The following is a 7,500-nucleotide window of genomic DNA, read 5'->3' as shown; positions in this document are numbered from 1 at the left end:
GCCTTTAGACGTATCATTCAAAAGTGTCAACTGAGGATCATAAGAGTAAATGATATCATGCATGTACAGTTTGAAGATTTGTACAGTATGAGCGTGCACATGAAACGCTCATGAATGCCCAAATACAACTGCAGATATAAATTAAATATGACTTAACGTCTTACAAAACTAGAAAAACACTCAGAGTGCAGATCTCCACCACAGCAGCTTATTTCTCGAAACCAGCTTGTCTTTCCCAGAATTAGTTTAGACCGTAGGCGTATTTGAAGTCTGTGTGACAATCATGTACGAACTTGAGGTTAAGGTTAGGGATAAATCGGTCGACCTTTTACTCGACCTTAACCTATGACATTTAAAATTGAATAACTTCCACGTGTTAATAACAATTAATCCCTGAAAGTTTCACTACTCTGTGAATAAAATTGTGGTCAGGATATTGTTCACAATAAAAAAAAAAAAAGACAAATAGGGGCAAAAAACAAACTCCTCGCAATTTCGTTGGCGAAGATAATAAATAAAGTATATAGAATGATGTACGACCAGAATTCCCGAGTCCCATGTAAACTCGAGACCCATGGCAAAAATCGGCTATTTCTCCCGACGAAGAGATTGGCGGCATCTGCATCATGCGACTGGTAACAGCTTGACAAAAATCACCACACGTTTACACATGTCAAATATTTATTCGTGAAAGTGGGCAAGCGAGCATTCTGGGATATGCAAGCACAGTATGTTTGTGTGGAGATATAGATTTGTTTGAATAAAGACTAATATATATATATATATATATATATATATATTATATATATATATATATTATATGTATATATATCATATATAGCGTATATAATTCCGGTTACGCTCAGCTCTCCCCGTCCCTCGTGTAGGGGGAGAGGGAGTAGTCATATCCTGGTGAGAGGGTGTGTGCGCACGTGCAGGGTATCTAAATATCTATCAGTCATCGTAGACAGATCACGTACACTACGATGTATATATATATATATATATATATATATATATATATATGTATATATACTATGTGTATATACATACATATATATATATATATATATATATATATATACTTTTTCGTCTGCATCTTTTTCCACTTTTATGTGGGGTCGATGTTTCTGACCAGCTTTTTCCGTCTACCTCTGCCTACGGGAACGCCCTAGCATTAATTTCATTTTCACAACTTTCACTGGTCATATTGGTTTTGGCTAATTTTTCATGGCCGGATGCCTTTCCGGCCGCCAACCCTCCCCATTTACCCGGGCTTGGGACCGGCACCAAATTGAGGCTGGCTTGGCCCCCCTCAGCGGGTGAGGGTGTTGTAAATATAATTTAGCCGCATGTCTTCCCTCTCAGTAATGGATGGCACCACATGATATGCCCATTCCGGTTTACAGCAGTAAAGACTGATATTGATAGCCTCACGACCTCACCCTTTGTCCTAGCAGACGCTGATACCCATTTACAGTGGGTTGACTGGACTGATGACTTAGTATGTTGGGTACAATATATGGACATAGAAACCGTGATCGAAGCACTGTACTATTAAGCACAATAAATGCGGTCTTGTCATCTAGACAGATAAATATACAGACTTATTTGTGTTCATGAGCACACTCGATATCCGTTTGTCTAAGCATATTCGTTAATGGAGAGGAAGCTGCTCGGCGTATTAGCCTTATTCGAAATGAACGAACATTATAATAGATGGAAGGGAAAGATTAAATAGTATATGTCCATTTGTAACATAAAAAAGAAAAAACGAAAAGGTGTTCGAATCTATAAACGACAAAATTATCAACTCGGAAATGCAGCGCTTGAAATCATACTCTTGTCTTAATCGTTGGCTCATCTAGCTTTTGTTTCAGCTCTTCTGCGTCCCAGGCCAAGACAAAAGAAGAGGGTTGAGCGTGCGATTAAAGCCCCTACCTTGGGAGATACCAAGGGTTCCTGAAATATGCATTTCAAGTACTATTGGACAGAATAATAATAGAGGTAGCTTATATTCTTCCTTTTATCAAAACAAGTACGTGTGTCCATGAGTACAGAAAGTATACCCTTAGGGTCCTGTCATCAAGTGGCCAGTAAGAGCACTGACCCACTATGCAAGAAGGCCAGGACGGTTTATAGATTTGATGACAATGCAAAAACCGTGGAAGATTCTACATTATCATTACGTGTACCACGTTCCCATAAATTTACACATTCTATAAAATTATATGACAAAAATAGTGTTTATATAAATATTATATAATTATTGGAGCGTCAATAGGGTCAGATACATGCAGTCAGCTACAGTATTCTATTCCAAGTGGCAATGGGTCATACTAAGGCTTATCCCAACAAAGTAAGTACAGCATTATTTCCTCAACCGTGTTTTGGGTAGTTGATTGTTACATTTCTTTATTTTTAAAGAATTATATTTTGTAAAAGATTCACATTTGTATAAAATAAATCTTTCATTACACATTCTTATCTGAAATTCTATGTGAATGTGAATCACCTGAAAACAAGAAAAAAGGGAAAATATTAGAATTATTAATATAATGATCTACCTTCCTTTGCAACAAGTTTGGCTGAAACATCTTTTTCAACTTAGATAGACAAACAGATCGACGCTATTTCTTTGAACAATTTGATCGAGTCTTATAATAAATTCGAATAGAAAAAAAATAATTCAACTGTGAAAGAGTTGCACTGACAACATAAGGGTTACAGACCCACTAAACATCTGTAAATGTTGACCAGCTTTTTTGTTAGAAGTAAACTGAGACTCATCAACCTCGTGGAAGTAATAGTGATGACAGGGACGTGACAACGCACTGATGAACTGATGACCATGAAAGCTACACTTGTGGACAAACTAGTAGATAGAAAGAAGACTTTCTTTTGGATATATCTTTGCATGATGATCTTCCTTCGAAGTACGCAAGGAGTTTAACTTAAATCCCTGTGATGATAATTAATTATGAAGAGACCATAATGAACGAGAAGTTAAATCGCAATGAAATTCGTAACACTTTTGATTGAAATCCCTCTAACCTTATAGAAAGAGTAGCGATGAAACCGAGATGTAGGATAGCTCCTTCTGAAAGATATGCATTATATTCTACTTTAGTCCCAAGATTGATCGAGATTCCTTTACTAGGGCAAGGAGAGAGAGAGAGAGAGAGAGAGAGAGAGAGAGAGAGAGAGAGAGAGAGAGAGAGAGAGAGAGAGAGAGAGATGATGGGCACAGAAATCTAGAACAGAAATTTCACTTCAGGAAAAACTATGCATGACAGTCCACCTTTGTGAAAAGCTTGATCGAAATACTTTCGACCACATAAGATTTGCGATGAAAATGTAGGTGTAACAAGAGCATAGATGGACGAGAACTGGTGGATCTCCCTTCATTCACATCGATGTGATATGTTATATCTTCGTAACAAGCCTGGCTGAAATCCCTTCAACCGTAAATGAGGCACACTCATACATGAAGAAAAAGAAAAAAAAAAAAAAAAAAAAAAAAAACATGAGAATCGCTATACAAGTAGATATATTTCCGATGCTCTACTCATGTACCAATTTCTATCAAGGGGTGACACGGAGACTTCCTTCAGAGACCTCTATGTATGGCAGTCTGCCTCCAGTGGAATAAAAGTCTACCTGTGCGTAAATTTCGACAAAAATCCCTCTTAACCTAGCAGGAAGAGGCACGATGCCAAGGTAAATGTGACTAACCCTAACAGATGATCTCCTTTTATTAAGAACTCTGCATAATGGTCTACCTTTGTACCAAGTTTGGGTGAAATTCCATTGACTGCAGATGTTGCAGTGACAGACAGGCAAAAGGGCAATGGTGGGAAAACCTACAATCCTCCAGACCTGGTTGATACCGGACTAGTTATAATAGTAGTAGTTAGTAAATCTAAAATACATCCTATATACATAATTGTATAGAGGCAGTTTATGATCGACTAACTCTGCCAATGGTTAATTAAGGATATATTCATAATAAAAAAAATAACCTAACGAACATCATTCAAAGAAAACAGACCCAATTTGCAACATTTTACGGTTCAATTTACTCCCTTCCGTTAATCTATCCAGTCTCCGACGACACAGACAGTCGACGGCTAATTAACTCGTCAAGTAAAAATGCACTCAAGTTCGACGCAAGACCTCGTACCTAATTACCCTTCGTTAATAAGCCTCGGGTTCCACGTATCACACATGAGAGAGAAAAGGCACGCGCCGAAACTCATATATTATTTTCGAAAAAAAAACCTAAAAATATGCTCTGATGGCTTAAAGAGCTTTCAACTTCAGTCGACTTCATGGTTTTTTCATGTTACGCATAAAAGACAGATGGAGAGGTTGCACCCTTTTTTCGAGTATAAAACTTTGCGAAACTATAAGAGCGATATGGTTGAGTTCATTGAAATTTTCGCAAGGTGCTATACTAATTAGGTTTTCTTAGAGAGAGAGAGAGAGAGAGAGAGAGAGAGAGAGAGAGAGAGAGAGAGAGAGAGAGAGAGAGAGGGTGGCAGATAGTGACAACCCCAGGATTTCTCAATTCAGTGACTGCTTCTTCTCCCTCTTCAGACAAGCTCTGGAATTTTCTGTCTGTTTCCTTCTTCTCTTATTCTTATAGACTCTTAAGACTCTATAGACTTTCTTGACACATCTGTTCTCAATTTCAAACATTCACAACCATTTCCTTCCTCTTCTTGTTTGTTTTCATCGTCTGGACTAAGTATTGGCAAGCAGGCAGGCAGGCACTAGAATGACCTTCAGTGTAGGCCACGGGCTCTTGCGATAAGAGGGATAAAATGTGAAAAACAAGAATCATACAAAAAATGACCTGTTAAAAAAACTTTACGTACTTTAAGTATTAGGTTAGGCCTACCTAACAATATCCAACAGATTTTGTACATTTGAGAAAAAAAGCCCTCAGAAGAATATTGGGAGTTAAATGGCAAAGCAGGATTAGGAATGAAACTTTAAGAGAGATTACTCGAGTGCCTTTATGTAGATGAGGTCATGATAAGGGGTAGATGGAGATGGTTTGTGCAGACTCTTCGCAATCCCCAAGATTAGTTCACGAAACGTTCGGCTGGGCTCAGCAAGGCACTAGAAGAGTCGGAAGAACCAGACCTACATGGCTGAGGACTATGAAGCACTTAGTTGGAGATGATGAATGGCGAAGTATTGAATTAGTAACTCAACATAGAGACGACTGGCGAAATCGAACCGAGGATCTTTGCGTCAATAGGCGTAAGAGATGATGATGATGATGATCACATGAGAGCACCTTCTTCTAAAATTGTAAAGTAACACAGCCATTATATAAAAAAAATAATTCATGATATAGCAAGCGTCCTACTTCGCAGAAATCCGTTAATTGATGCCCTCAACAAATTTTCTTTCTTTCTGTCTTAAAACTTGGCCCTTTTGAGAAATACGATTAGTTCTTTTTCGTAGATTGTAATATTCACTTATCTCTTAGCGTTCTAGAAAAAAAAAATGAAGAATAATTTATTTTAAAGAGTTCTTGAACTTCTGACATTTCTACTGCCCTAGCATTGTCAATGTTACCAATCAAAATAAGAAGGAAGACTAAGAGATTACTTAAGAGAAAGTCGCCAACTCTAGCACAAAATAACAGAGTCCTTTATACTACAGTAATCACATCTAGACTAATGTCTCCTCTTTCGTATTCTCTATTTCCTTTAATCCCTCAGGAAATCCTTTTGCCTTGAAAACCATTTTCTCGCATTGCCCGAGATAAGAAGATAAGAAAATAAGAACGAGAGAATTACACAGCAAAAAAACCCTTTCCACGACAATGAACTACACGTCAGAAAGCAGACAGGGCTAAAGAAAAGGCAGACGTAAGTTAAATTGACACACGAAACAGGATCTAGAACAACCTCAAAATGGACCATATCCTTCTCAATTATCCCCTCGCGAAGGAAATAAATTGAGAAGGATATCGCAGATCTTATGGGTTATCAAAGGCTGCCCTACTTTCCTTTGCGTGTCGAGTCTCTCTAGATCAACCGTCCCGCCCACCTCCTTACCCTACAAAACCCGAAGCCGACTGAATTAATTCATTTTTTTAATTTTCTTCCTATGAATAAAACAGTAGTTGCCAAAGACATATACCTCACGAGGAGCGAATCTTCCCTATTGCATTTTCCCTACATGCTACTTCTCCATTTTCTACACTCTCTCTCTCTCTCTCTCTCTCTCTCTCTCTCTCTCTCTCCTCTCTCTCTCTCTCTCTCTCTCTCTCTCTCTCTCTCTCTCTCTCTCTCTCTCACCATTTTTTCCCCAGTGTTCGCTCTCGTTCTACCTCCTCCCTCCCTCGCCAAGGGGATTAGATCCCTTAAATGAGGTCGGATTCCACACTTTAAAGCATCCCACGCAACGGAAGATTCGACTATCATCTCCCATCTTTCCATTTCTTTCTTGCCAGAGAAAAGAAAAAAATCTCGCGGATATAAACCGTATTCTTCGCCAACAGTATTTACTTTAAATCTCTCTCTCTCTCTCTCTCTCTCTCTCTCTCTCTCTCTCTCTCTCTCTCTCTCTCTCTCTCTCTCTATATATATATATATATATATATATATATATATATATATATGTATATATATGTATATATACATATATATATATATATATATATATATATATATATGTATATTTACACACACATATATATATATATATACACTGTATATATATAGATATATATATATATATACAAATATATAATGAGAGAGAGAGAGAGAGAGAGAGAGAGGAGAGAGAGAGAGAGAGAGAGAGAGAGAGAGCGCTGACACGATAAGTATAAAATGTGCATTATAGCCACGAAAGGAAAAATGAAAACACTTGGTTGGACTTAGTACTTTCGTCCTATTAGTAACATTTTGAATCCATCGATGTCACTATTAGGACGAAAGTGCTAACTAAGATCACGTCTTGTCATTTATCTTTTCGTGGCTATAATACTGCACATATCATACATACACATATATACAGTATATATATATATATATATATATATATATATATATATATATATATATATATATATATATTAGATTTTTCCACTTGAAAGGGCTAGTGCCCCAGGGTGTAACCCTTTTTTTTTTTTTTTACATATCTACAGAAAGATGTTGCAAAACTCAAGCCTATCCACACGAATGGCCAAATTGCTTTTATAAGGATAAATTCTGTCTTTGCTTGCTGGTAACCCATCCAAGTACAAACCGCACCCAACGGTACTTATACTTGAATTCGCTGATCGAAAGACCAGCGTGATGATTTTCAACATTTTCTTCTGAGTTCAGAAGAGTATTTCAAAATAGTGGACGCCAAAGGTACATCAAAATTCCATAAAAAAAATTAAAGAAGAGAAAGAGATTGAGCCTTCCCTTTTCCTTCTCAAAAAGGTATCTTAAATCTTATATACATTTAATGAAATGAAATAAAAAACAC

General features: G+C 37.2%; 1 protein-coding gene across 4 annotated transcripts in view; it reads right to left on the bottom strand.

Moving 5' to 3' along the window:
• LOC137646061 (uncharacterized) overlaps positions 1-7,500 on the bottom strand; it is a 415,122-nt gene that overhangs the window by 96,897 nt on the left and 310,725 nt on the right. The gene's annotated exons all lie outside the window — the stretch shown is intronic.

This window comes from Palaemon carinicauda, chromosome 8, assembly GCF_036898095.1.
Source record: "Palaemon carinicauda isolate YSFRI2023 chromosome 8, ASM3689809v2, whole genome shotgun sequence".
Taxonomy (NCBI): domain Eukaryota; kingdom Metazoa; phylum Arthropoda; class Malacostraca; order Decapoda; family Palaemonidae; genus Palaemon; species Palaemon carinicauda.
Note: the sequence above shows the minus strand (reverse complement) of the source record. Positions and strands in the feature narration are given on the sequence as shown.